This window comes from Ovis canadensis, chromosome 21 (assembly GCF_042477335.2).
Source record: "Ovis canadensis isolate MfBH-ARS-UI-01 breed Bighorn chromosome 21, ARS-UI_OviCan_v2, whole genome shotgun sequence".
In the NCBI taxonomy this organism is placed as follows: Eukaryota; Metazoa; Chordata; class Mammalia; order Artiodactyla; family Bovidae; genus Ovis; species Ovis canadensis.
Window position 1 is genome coordinate 1044386 of NC_091265.1, and position 13242 is coordinate 1057627.

The window sequence follows — 13242 nt, forward strand, 5'->3', positions numbered from 1 at the left end:
CTAGGCTTCTTGCGCAGGAAGGAGCAGGCTGCGCGAGGCTGGGAGACACCCCTGGCGCCTTCCTAGCCTCAGCTCCGCTCCTTCCTTGCCTTTGCACCTAGGCCCAAGGCGTCCTTGGGGAGGGCTTAGGGGCCGGGGACATGCACACTGCCAGGGCTCCAGCAGGGAGAGCTCTGTGAGAGGGAATGGAAGGGCAAGTGCAGGGATCCTTCAGCGGTTCCTTTGCCGCCAAGGCTCAGCGCAGCATGGACAGAACCAGGATCCCAGGGCCCCTGGCTGGGGTCTGCAGCCCCGCACACCCGGAGGCTGACTCCCTGGGCGCCCAGCAAGTGCATGACAGACGTAGGTTCCCTAGCACTCTCCTCCCCAGCACAGACATGTGCCGGTGGTTCGGGCCTGATCCTGCGTGTCTGGGTTCCCGCCCACAGCCCCAACTCAGGGGAAGCAGCCCCTGAGGCAAGACCTGCTGGAGGAGCCCTGCTCCCCCGTCTGATTGGCGAGTGCACAGCCAGCAGGGAAGCGAGCCTCCTAGGGGGAAGAGGAGGCAGCCCAGCCCCGTCAAGCTGAAAGCCCTGCTTGCGGGAGCCTAGTGTGCCTCCAGTACAGCAGAGCTCCAGCTCTGCTCAGAGGCCCTATCTGGCAGAGTTCCTTGCGCGAGGCTTCTCTGCCATGGGCGAGCCTTGCCCAGACTTGCCTTGCTTTTATGCTCCCTCCTCAGGAAGGAGCCGGCTGCGCAAGGCTGGGAGATGCCACTGGCGCCTTCCTGGCCTCAGCTCCGCTCCTGCCTTGCCTTTGGACCTAGGCCCCAGGCTTCCTTGGGGAGTGCTTAGGGGCTTGTGGGTTGCACACTGCCAAGGGCTCCAGCAGTGAGAGCTCTGTCAGAAGGAAGTGAAGGAAACCTGCAGGGCTCCTCCAGCGGTTGCTTGGCCGCCCAGACTCATCGCCACACGGAGAGCACCAGGCTCCCAGGGCCCCTGGCTGGGGTCTGCAGACTCCCACACCGGAGGCTGACTCCGTGGGCGCCCAGCAAGTGCATGACAGACGTAGCTTCCCTAGCACTCTCCTCCCCAGCAGAGACATGTGCAGTTGGTTGGGGACTGATACTGCGTGTCTGGGTTCCCGCCCACAGCCCCAACTGAGGGGAAGCAGCCCATGAGGCAAGACCTGCTGGAGGAGCCCTGCGCTCCCACCTGATCGGCGAGTGCACAGCAAGCAGGGAAGCGAGCCCCTCGGGGGAAGAATAGGCAGCCCAGCCCCGTCAAGCTGAAAGCCCTGCTTGCCTGGAGCTAAGTGAGCCTCCAGTACAGCAGAGCTCGAGCTCTGCTCAGAGGCCCGATCTGGTAGAGTTCCTGGCGCAAGGCTTCTCTGCCATGGGCGAGCCTTGCACAGAATTGCCTCGCTGCTAGGCTTCCTGCCCAGGAAGGAGCAGGCTGCGCGAGGCTGGGAGACGCCACTGGCGCCTTAATGTCCTCAGCTCCGCTCCTGCCTTGCCTTTGCACCTAGGCCCCAGGCGTCCTTGGGGAGGGCTTAGGGGCCGGTGACATGCACACTGCCAGGGCTCCAGCAGGGAGAGCTCTGTGAGAGGGAAGGGAAAGGCAAGTGCAGGGATCCTCGAGCGGTTGCTGGGCCGCCCAGATTCAGCGCCGCACGGAGTGCACAAGGCTCCTAGGGCCCCTGGCTGGGGTCTGCAGCCCCGCACACCCGGAGGCTGACTCTCTGGGCGCCCAGCAGCTGCCTCACACACGTAGATTCCCTAGCGCTCTCCTCCCCAGCAGAGACGTGTGCAGCTGGTTGGGGCCTGCACCTGCGTGCCTGGGCTCCCGCCCCCAGCCCCAGCTCAGGGCAAGCAGCCCCTGAGCCAAGACCTGCAGGAGGCGCAGAGCGCCCCCGCCTGGAAGCCGACTGAACAGCAGGCGGGAGGCGAGCCTCCTTGAGGGAAGAAGAGGCAGCCCAGCCGCGTGCGGCTCTAGCCCTACTTAGCTGGGCCCGAGTGCGCCTCCAGGACGGCAGAGCTCCAGCTCTGCTCAGAGGCCCGATCTGGCATAGTTGCTGGCACGAGGCTGCTCTGCTCTGGGCGCGCCTTGCCCAGACTTGCCTCGCTGCTAGGCTTCCTGCCCAGGAAGGAGCAGGCTGCACGAGGTTGGGAGATGCCACTGGCGCCTTTCTGGCGTCAGCTCCGCTCCTGCCTTGCCTTTGCACCTAGGCCCCAGGCGTCCTAGGGGAGGGCTTAGGGGCCGGTGCCTTGCACACTGCCAAGGGCTCCAGCAGTGAGAACTCTGTCAGACGGATGGGACGGGCACCTGCAGGGCTCCTCCAGCGTTTGCTTGGCCTGCCAGACTCAGCGCCTCACGGAGAGCACCAGGTTCCCAGGGACCCTGGCTGGGGTCTGCAGCCCCGCACACCCGGAGGCTGACTTCGTGGGCGCCAAGCAAGTGCATGACAGACGTAGGTTCCCTAGCACCCTCCTCCCCAGCAGAGACATGTGCAGTTGGTTGGGGACTGATACTGCCTGTCTGGGTTCCAGCCCATAGCCCCAACTCAGTGGAAACAGCCCCCGAGGGAAGACCTGCTGGAGGAGCCCTGTGCCCCAGCCTGATCGGCGAGTGCACAGCCAACAGGGAAGCGAGCCTCCTCGGGGAAGAGGAGGCAGCCCAGCCCCGTGAAGCTGAAAGCCTTGCTTGCCCGGAGCCAAGTGCGCCTCCAGTAAGGCAGAGCCCTAGCTCTGCTCAGAGGACCCATATGGCAGAGTTCCTGGCGCGAGGCTGCACTGTCGTGGGCGAAGCTTGCCCAGACTTGCCTTGACTTTAGACTCCCTCCCCAGGAAGGAGCCGCCTGTGCGAGGCTGGGAGATGCCACTGGCGCCTTCCTGGCCTCAGCTCCGCTCCTGCCTTGCCTTTGCACCTAGGCCCCAGGGGTCCTAGGGGAGGGAGTACGGGCTTGTGGGTTGCACACTGCCAAGGGCGCCGGCAGTGAAAGCTCTGTCAGAGGGAAGGGAAGGGCTAGTGCAGGGCTCCTCCAGCGGTTGCTTGGCCGCCCAGACTAGGTACCGCACGGAGTGCACCAGCCTCCCAGGGCCCCTGGCTGGGGTCTGAAGCCCCGCACACCCGGAGGCTGTCTCCCTGGGCGCCCAGCAGCTGCCTCAAACACGTAGTTTCCCTAGCGCTCTCCTCCCCAGCAGAGACGTGTGCAGCTGGTTGGGGCCTGCCCCTGCGTGCCTGGGCTTCCTCCCACAGCCCCAGCTCAGGTCAAGCAGCCCCTGAGCCAAGACCTGCAGGAGGCGCAGTGCGCCCCCGCCTGGAAGCCGAGTGAACAGCCGGCGGGGAGGCGAGCCTCCTCGAGGGAAGAAGAGGCAGTCGAGCCGCGTGTGGCTCAAGCCCTGCTTGGCTGGAACCGAGCGCGCATCCTGTATGGCAGAGCTCCAGCTCTGCTCAGAGGCTCCATGTGGCAGAGTTGCTGGCGCGAGGCTGCTCTGCCTTGAGCGAGCCTTGCCCAGACTTGCCTTGCTGCTAGGCTTCCTGCCCAGGAAGGAGCAGGGTGCGCGAGGCTGGGATTCGCCCCTGGCGCCTTCCAGGCATCAGCTCCGCTCCTGCCTTGCCTTTGCACCTAGGCCCCAGGCCTCCTTGTGAAGGGCTTAGGGGCCGGTGGCTTGCACACTGCCAAGGGCTCCAGCAGGGAGAGCTCTGTGAGAGGGAAGGGAAGGGCAAGTGCAGGGCTCCTCCAGCGGTTGCTTGGCCGCCCAGACTCAGTACCGCGCGGAGTGCACCAGGCCCCGTGGGCCCCTGGCTGGGGTCTGCAGCCCCGCACACCCGGAGGTTGTCTCCCTGGGTGCCCAGCAGCTGCCTCACACACGTTGCTTCTCTAGCGCTCTCCTCCCCAGCAGAGACGTGTTCAGGTTGTTGGGGCCTGCCCCTGTGTGCCTGGGCTTCCTCCCACAGCCCCAGCTCAGGGCAAGCAGCCCCTGAGACAAGACCTGCAGGAGGCGTAGTGCTCCCCCGCCTGGAAGCCGAGTGAACAGCCGGCGGGGAGGCGAGCCTCCTCGAGGGAAGAAGAGGCAGCCAAGCGGCGAATTCTTTTGGGGAGTTGGAAATTATTAGTATAGTGTGTTGGTTAAGAATTATATTGGTGAAGGGTTTTTCATTTGTTGTGTCAATAATTGCCACTAATTCCCTGCTCTGGGTGGGACAAGGCAAGCCCTACTTGGCTGGAGCCGAGTGCGCCTCCAGGACGGCAGAGCTCCAGCTCTTCTCACAGGCCCGATCTGGCAGAGTTGCAGGCGAGAGGCTGCTCTGCCCTGCGCAAGCCTTGCCCAGACTTGCCTCACTGCTAGGCTTCCTGCTCAGGAAGGAGCAGGGTGCTCGAGGCTGGGAGACGCCACTGGCGCCTTCCTGGCCTCAGCTCCGCTTCTTCCTTGCCTTTGCACCTAGGCCCCAGGCGTCCTTGGGGAGGCCTCGGGGGCCGGTGTCGTGCACACTGCCAAGGGTTCCAGCAGGGAGAGCCCTGTCAGAGGGAAGTGAAGTGCCGGGGGCCAGCCTGAGGAATTCCGCCCATGGCAAGTTCATGAGGAAGGAGGCTTGCATACGCAAAGGCGTGATCAATCCTCTGGAAACCCCGTGTTCCCGAGCATCTAACCCCAAAACCAGAGTCTGTTTTATGCTCTCTCCTACACCTCTGGCTTTACGGGGGGCTCTCCCCCATAACCGTTTCTCTCGGAGAAGGAGTAAACGTGCAGCTCCAAGGCAACAAAAATTCCTGGGCGTGATAAGAGTGTTTCAGCATACGGACTCCTCTGAAGGTTATCTAGCCCACCTGTATAGGTTTGTCCGGCTACATGTGATTGTCTGCAGCCTCCTAACCTGAGAGGCACGAGATGTTTTAGACTTATTAATGGCGAATTCTTTTGGGGAGTTGGAAATTATTAGTATAGTGTGTTGGTTAAGAATTATATTGGTGAAGGGTTTTTCATTTGTTGTGTCAATAATTGCCACTAATTCCCTGCTCTGGGTGGGACAAGGATGTCTCAGGTCAAACCTCTCTGCTGACAGACTAGCTTGTGTGAGAGGATTATCCATACTCCTGCCACATGATTGTTTACTACCTCTCAACCATAAACAGCAGAGTTTTGGAGTATTTTGAGAGTCTTAATTAGCATAGGACTTTTTCTTCTTGTTGAGTCAATGATTGCCGCCAGGCCTCCATATCCTTAGGCTCTTGGGAATATATTAATCAATGTATTTGGAGTATAGCAAAGGAAATATAGTAGTTTTTGATGTTAGCAATACTAGACTTTTTGAGTTAATGGATTTTCTCTTTAGTAATAGATCACTGTACTTTGTTATAAATCACTGTGTCCTTCCTATGTAAGAATGTAACTTTATCATATCTTAAGACTAAATAGATCTTAAGGGGAGCATTGGTGAAAGGATTTTCATTTGTTGGGCTGATGTTTGCTGCTAAATCTCCATGTTCCCTACTCTTATAATGAATATAACTAGCATATAGGAAGAAATAAGTATTAACCTTTAAGCATATAGGAGAAATAAGTATTAACCTTTAAGACTAATCTTGTTAACCTTGGGTTAAATAAACTCCTTTCTTGATTGTAACTCACGACACCCTCACCTTATAGGAATGCAACTTTATTTGGAGAGTGGTGCCTGGTTTAAGAAAAAACACCCTTGGAAAAAATAAGTTTTTTGGTTATCAGAAAGAAAGGATCATAAAATGTCAGCAGGTCTCACTCATGGCCAGAAGATGATGTAATATTCCTAAGACCTTTTTTTTTGTACATTTATGTGAAGCACCTGATTTTGATAAAGGTCAGGACTGCTGACCCCCGCGTGACTCTGTATTCATCCCTATGTTTAACAAAAGGTATATAAGCAAACCCAAAAATAAAGAAATCGGATCAGTTTCTGGAAAGACTGATTCCCCCATGTCGCATCTCTCTTGCTCCCGGTTTTATTGGCTGAATTCCCATCTGGAGCATGGATGCTATTCCACGTAATCCAAGTTATTCAGCTCCCTTTTCTCCATTAATCTTCCTACTAAAATATCCATTTCTAATCTCTCTATATCTGTGATTAAATATGTATTTTTACAAAGACGCCGACTCCTTCCCCCCACCTTCGAATCACCCTGGATCCACCGGGGCTGGACCCCGGAAGGGAAGGGCAAGTGCAGGGCTCTTTCAGCGGTGGCTTGGCCGCCCAGACTCAGCGCCGAACGGAGTGCACCAGGCTCCCAGGGCCCCTGGCTTGGGTCTGCAGCCCCGCACACCCAGAGGCTGATTCCCTGGGCGCCCAGCAGCTGACTCACACACGTAGCTTCCCTAGCGCTCTCCTCCCCAGCAGAGACGTGTGCAGCTGGTTGGGGCCTGCCCCTGCCTGTCTGGGCTCCCGCCCACAGCCCCAGCTCAGGGCAAGCAGCCCCTGAGCCAAGACCTGCAGGAGGCGCAGAGCGGCCCCGCCTGGAAGCCGAGTGAACAGCATGCGGGGAAGCGAGCCTCCTCGACGGAGGAAGAGGCAGCCGAGCCAAGTGGGGCTCAAGCCCTACTTGGCTGGAGCCCAGTGCGCCTCCGGGACAGCAGAGCTCCAGCTCTGCTCAGAGGCCCGATCTGGCAGAGTTGCTGGCGCGAGGCTGCTCTGCCCTGGGCGAGCCTTGCCCAGACTTGCCTCGCTGCTAGGCTTCCTGCCCAGGAAGGAGCAGGCTGCGCGAGGCTGGGAGACGCCACTGGCGCCTTCCTGGCCTCAGCTCCGCTCCTTCCTTGCCTTTGCACCTAGGCCCCAGGCGTCCTTGGAGACAGCTCAGGGGCCGGTGTCGTGCACACTGCCAAGGGCTCCAGCAGGGAGAGCTCTGTGAGAGGGAAGGGAAGGGCAAGTGCAGGGCTCCTCCAGCGGTTGCTTGGCCGCCCAGACTCAGCGCCGCACCGAGTGCACCAGGCTCCCAGGGCCCTTGGCTGGGGTCTGCAGCCCCGCACACCCGGAGGCTGACTCCGTGGGCGCCCAGCAGCTGCCTCACACACGTAGCGTCCCTAGCACTCTCCTCCCCAGCAGAGACGTGTGCAGCTGGTTGGGACCTGCCCCTGCGTGCCTGGGCTCCCGCCCACAGCCCCAGCTCAGGGCAAGTAGCCCCTGAGCCAAGACCTGCAGGAGGAGCAGAGCGCCCCCGCCAGGAAACCGAGTGAACAGCATGCGGGGAAGTAGAACCTCTGGGGAAGAAGAGGCCGCCCAGCCTCGTGCAGCTCAAGCCCTGCTTGGCTGGAGCCGAGTGTGCCTCCAGGACTCCAGAGCTCCAACTCTGCTCAGAGGCGCGATCTGGCAGAGTTGCTGGCGCGAGGTTGCTTTGCCATGGGAGAGTCTTGCCCAGACTTGCCTCGCTGCTAGGCTTCCTGCCCAGGAAGGAGCCGGCTGCGCGAGGCTGGCAGACGTCACTGGGGCCTTCCTGGACTCAGCTCCGCTCCTACCTTGCCTTTGCACCTAGGCTCAAGGCGTCCTTGGGGAGGGCTCAGGGGCCGGTCGCATGCACACTGCCAAGGGCTCCAGCAGGAAGAGCTCTGTCGGAGGGAAAGGAAGGGCAAGTGCAGGGCTCCTCCAGCGGTTGCTTGGCCGCCCAGAGTCAGCACCGCACGGAGTGCACCAGGCTCCCAGGGCCCCTAGCAGGGCTCTGTAGCCCCGCACACTAGGAGGCTGACTCTGTGGGCGCCCAGCAGCTGCCTCACACATGAAGCCTCCCTACCACTCTCCTCCCACGCAGAGACGTGTGCAGCTGGTTGGGGCCTGCCCCTGCGTGTCTCGGCTCCCGCCCACAGCCCCAGCTCAGGGCAAGCAGCCTGTGAGCCAAGACCTGCAGGAGGCACAGAGCGCCCCCTCCTAGAAGCCGACTGAACAGCATTCGCGGAAGCGAGCGTCCTCGGGGAAGAAGAGGCAGCCCAGCCGCGTGCGTGTAAAGCCCTGCTTGGCTGGACCCGTGTGCGCCTCCTGTACGGCAGAGCTCCAGCTCCGCTCAGAGGCCCGATGTGGCCGAGTTGCTGGCATGAGGCTGCTCTGCCCTGGGCGAGCCTTGCCCAGACTTGCCTCGCTGCTAGGCTTCCTGCCCAGGAATGAGCAGGCTGCGCGAGCCTGGGAGACGCCACTGTCGCCTTCCTGGCCTCAGCTCTGCTCTTGCCTTGCCTTTGTACCTAGGCCCCAGGCGTCCTTGGGGAGGGCTTAGATGCCTGTTGTTTGCACACTGCCAAGGAGGGAGGTGAAACTGCAGGGCTCCTTCAGTTTTGTTTGGCCCCCCAAACTCACCTCTGCAGTAGGAGCACCAGGCTCCCTGGGGCTGTGGATGAGGCCTGCAGTCTCCCACACTCGGATGCTGACTCTGTAGGTGCCTGGCTTGTGTGCCTCTCAAACGTGGGTTCCTGAGTGCTGTCCTTCCATCAGAGAAGTGCACAGGTGGTTTGGGCCTAGCTCTGCGTCTCTGGGCTCCCGCCCACAGCCTCAGCTCAGGGGAAGCAGCGCCTGAGCCAAACCTGATGAAGCGGTTCATGAGAGATGAGGCCCTTTTACACTGAGGCACATCCTGGCAAAACGCACAATCCGTCTAAAACTTCGAAATGGTCCTTCACATTTTTGCTGCAACTCAGGAACTTCCCCAGCAATCCGGTCTCCACTCGAGAGGAAGAAAGAGGGTCCAGCAAACCACAAGAGGAGCCTCATTTCCACCTCTTAATTGGAGATGAGAGATCCTTTCCCTGCTTCGTCGGGAAAGGATTCCTGGCGTTCACGTCGCATCTCAAGAGGAGGCGGTCTAAATGAGAAAGTCGAGAGGAACTACAGGGTTCGTGCCCCATTGCAAAAGACCCCCAAATGTCTCAGTCCACTCTGAGGGAACTGATTTCCCTGCACTGCCTCGAATTTCACACCGAGTATCGAATCAAAAATGGTGTCACGTGTGACAGCCCTGTGGGAAAGCCTCGTGGGAAAGCCTCAAGGAAAAGTCACAGATCACGTTAGTAATGCGATGGGAATCCTGACACTGCTGATACAGCATGGGAGCAAAGCGGACGTGCATGTCCCCACTGGAGAGGAGGACTAAGTCCCCTGAAGAGATTCCAGAAGAACACCAAGATCCATGACAGCACTGGAGAGGAATCCTCAGGATCCAAGCCCGAGTCCACACAAGGTCTGAGGCCTCGGCATGGACTGGGGAGCAATTTGAGTGGCCACTAGCAACTCGAATGGAGACTGGCCTTACCTAAGGCCACCAGATCGAGTCCCTGAGGGCCTCGTGGTAACTCGAGAGGCACCTGTTGTAACTCTAGAAAATCCAGGAGGATCGCCCTTCCAGGTGAAATGAGGCCCATATCCGCTGAGGACTCTCGAGGCTAATCACACCTTCCCTCATGAACTTCAAAAGAGTCCTCCACACCCGTGTGGCAACTCAAAAAATTCCCCGAAGCCCCCGTCTTCACTCGAGAGGAAGCACGAGGGTCCCGCCAACATCCAGAGGAGCCCCCTTTCCGCCTCCTAGCTCGAGATGAGGGATCCATTCACTGCTTGGTCCGGAAAGAATTCCCGGCGTTCCCGTCGCATCTCAAGAGGAGGCGCTCTCCACAGGAAAGGCGAGAGGAACTCGAGGGTTGTGCCACCATTCCAAGAGTCCCCCAGATGTTTCAGTCCATTCCAGAGGAACCTGTTTTCCCTGCAATGCCTCGACTTTCATGCTGAGGATCGACTCACACCACGGGGACATGTGGGACAGCCCAGTGGGAAAGCCTCGTGGGAAAGCCTCGAGGGAAAGCCACAGATCCCTAGATCCACGCGGCATGAAGCGTGACACTGCTGCTACCCATCGGGAGGAAAGCGCACCTGCATGCCCGCATTCGAGACGAGGACTGACTCTCCTGGGGAGACTCCAGAAGTACCCCAAGATCCATGTCAGCACTGGAGAGGAATCCTCAGGTTCCGGCCCCGACTCCACACAAGGTCGTAGGCCCCGGCATCGACGCGAGAGGAATCCTGAGAGGCCCCCGAGGAACTCGCATGGGGACTGGCCTTTCCTGAGGCCACCAGAGCGGGTCCCTGAGGTCCCCGTCATAAGTCGAGAGCACCTGCCGCAACTGGAGAAAATCCAGGACGTTCTGCCCTCCAGGCGAGATGAGGCCCATTTCCACTGAGGCGTCTCGAGGCTAATCACACCTAACCACTGGAACTTCCAAAGGGTCCTTCACACCCTGGCTGCAACTCAAGAAGTTCCCTGACATACCCATCTCCACTCGAGAGGAAGCACGAGGGTCCCGCCCACATCCAGAGGAGCCCTGTTTCCGCCTGGTAGCTCGAGATGAGCGATCCTTTCCCTACTTGCTCCTGAAAGAATTCCCGGCGTTCCCGTCGCATCCCAAAAGGAGGCGCTCTCCACAGGAAAGGCGAGAGGAACTCCAGGGTCGTGCCACCATTCCAAGAGTCCCCCAGATGTGTCAGTCCATTCCAGAGGAACCTGTTTTCCCTGCACTGCCTCGACTTTCACACCGAGGATCGACACACACCACGGTTGCACGTGGGAGAGCCCTGTGGGAAAGCCTCGTGGGAAAGCCTCGAGGGAAAGCCACAGATCCCTTGATCGACGTGAAGGGAAGGTGACACTGCTGCTACAGCTGGGGAGGAAAGCGCACGTGCATGCCCCCGTTTGAAATGAGGACTGACTCCCATAGGGAGACTCCAGAAGTACCCCAAGATCCATGTCAGCACTGGAGAGGAATCCTCAGGTTCCGGCCTGGATTCTACACAAGGTGTTAGGCTCTGGTATCGAAGGGAGCGGAATCCTGAGAGGCCCCTGAGCAACTCGCATGGGGACTGGCCTTTCCTGAGGCAACCAGAGCGGGTCCCTGAGGTTCCCATCGTAAGTCGAGAGCACCTGCCGCAACTCGAGAAAATCCAGGAGGTTTTGCCCTCCAGGCGAGATGAGGCCCATTTCCGCTGAGGCTTCTCGAGGCTAATCACACCTAACCCCTGAACTTGGAAACGGTCCTTCACACTCTTGCTGCAACTCAAGCAGTTCCCTGACATACCCGTCTCCGCTGGAGAGGAAGCACGAAGGTCCCGCCCACATCCAGAGGAGCTCCGTTTCCGCCTCGTAGCTGGAAATGATTGATCCTTTCCCTGCGTCGTCGGGAAAGAATTCCCGGCATTCCGGTCGCATCTCAAGAGGAGGCGCTCTCCACAGGAAAGGCGAGGGTAACTCCAGGGTCGTTGCACCATTGCAAGAGTCCCCCAGATGTCTCAGTCCATTCCAGAGGAATCTGTTTTCCCTGCACTGCCTCGACTTTCACTTCGAGGATCGACAACCCCACGGTGGCACGTGGGACAGCCCTGTGGGAAACCCTCGTGTGAAAGCCTCGATCGAAAGCCACAGATCCCTTGATCCACGCGACGGGAAGTGTGACACTGCTGCTACCGCTCTGGAGGAAAGCGCACGTGCATGTCCCCACTCGAGACGAGGACTGGCTCCCCTGTGGAAACTCCAGAAGTACCCCAAAATCCATGTCAGCACTGGAGAGGAATCCTCAGCTTCCGGCCCCGACTCCACACAAGGTCTTAGGCCCCCGCATCGACGGGAGAGGAATCACGAGAGGCCCCCTAGCAACACGCATGATGACTGGGCATTCCTGAGGCCGCCAGAGCGGGTCCCTGAAGTCCCCGTCGTAACTCGAGAGCACCTGCTGATACTCGGGAATATCCAGGAGCCTCTCCATTCCAGGCGACATGAGGCCCATTCCCGCTGAGGCATGTCGAGACTAACCACACCTAACGTCTGGAACTTCGAAAGGGTCCTTCACACCTTTGCTGCAACTCAAGAAGTTCCCCGACATACCCGTTCCTCTTCCCATTCTGCCATAATGGTGGTGTCATCTGCATATCTAAGTTTATTGCTATTTCTTCCGGCAATCTTGATTCCAGCTCTTGTATCTTCCATCCCAGCATTTTTCATGATGTACTCTGCATATAAGTTAAATAAACATGGTGACAATATACAGCCTTGACATACTCCTTTTCCTTTTTGGAACCAGTCTGTTGTTCCATGTCCTGCTCTAACTGTTGCTTCCTGACCTTCATACAGATTTCTCAAGAGGCAGGTTAGGTGGTCTGGTATTCCCTTCCCTTTCAGAATTGTGGCTAAAACAACAATATAAGGACCTTTCCGATGTCAGGCCAAGGAATTGTGTTTCCAGTCATTGAGCCACACCTGATCACTGAGCACAAATTCATGAATCTGTTCCTCAAGGGGGAATGATATTCTTTTTCATACAAACTTAGTTACCTGATTTATTACTGTACCTAATTGTTCCAGCTGCTGTGAAATCCCACCTCCTTACTTGTGGCAAATCTGCTAACACCTGCCTCATTGTGGGGGGGGTCTCCCATAGAAAATTTCATAAGGACAACAACTATGGGAACGTGCGGTTACCCGTAATATGAGTAAGTCTGCCAGAAGCAAGCCCATCCATGTACAGTCAGTCTCTATGATCCATTTTGAAAGTGTCTCTTCAAGAGTTTGGTTGTTTCTTTGCACCATTCCAGAACACTGGGGCCTATATGCTGTATGTAATTTCCACTGATATTTTGAGCTTCACATACCTGTTAATTAACGCGGCTACATAGACAGGGCCATTGTCGGATTCTATGCTGGTTGGAAACCCAAGTCTGGGAATTATTTCTCAAATCAGCGAGCTACTTCATTTTCTTTTTCAGATCAGGTAGGGAAGGCCTCTGCCCAACTGGAGAAGGTACCTACTATTCTAGTAAGTAATGATAACAGGTGACTGCCTTTGCTTCCCCGAAGGGACACTCGCTTTCCCTGCATCCTGAGAACTCCACGTCTCAGCCAGTTGGAAAAGCGCTTCTTGGAGGTCATTATTCAGGGGCAATTTCCCCTGGAGCCCGGGGCCATAGGGAGCGGCTCCACACTCCCAGGGAAAGGCAGAGCCACAGCCACACATCTGTCCCATCCCCTTTCCCTCGCTGGGAAAGGCAGAGTCACATCCACAGTCTGTTCTATCCCTTTTGCCCTGTAGGAGAGCTCTAGTGAGCCTAGGTCTGTCAGGAAAATTCTTGGCTCCTATGGGGACACATCCTGTGTGTTAACCTGCATATCGGACCTAGGGGCCACAGGGCGCCTGCTCCTCTCGGGGGGGACCCTGAAGTGGTGCGGCCCAGCAACAGCCTGAACATCCATCTAATTGCTCTTTTCTTCCTTCTGATA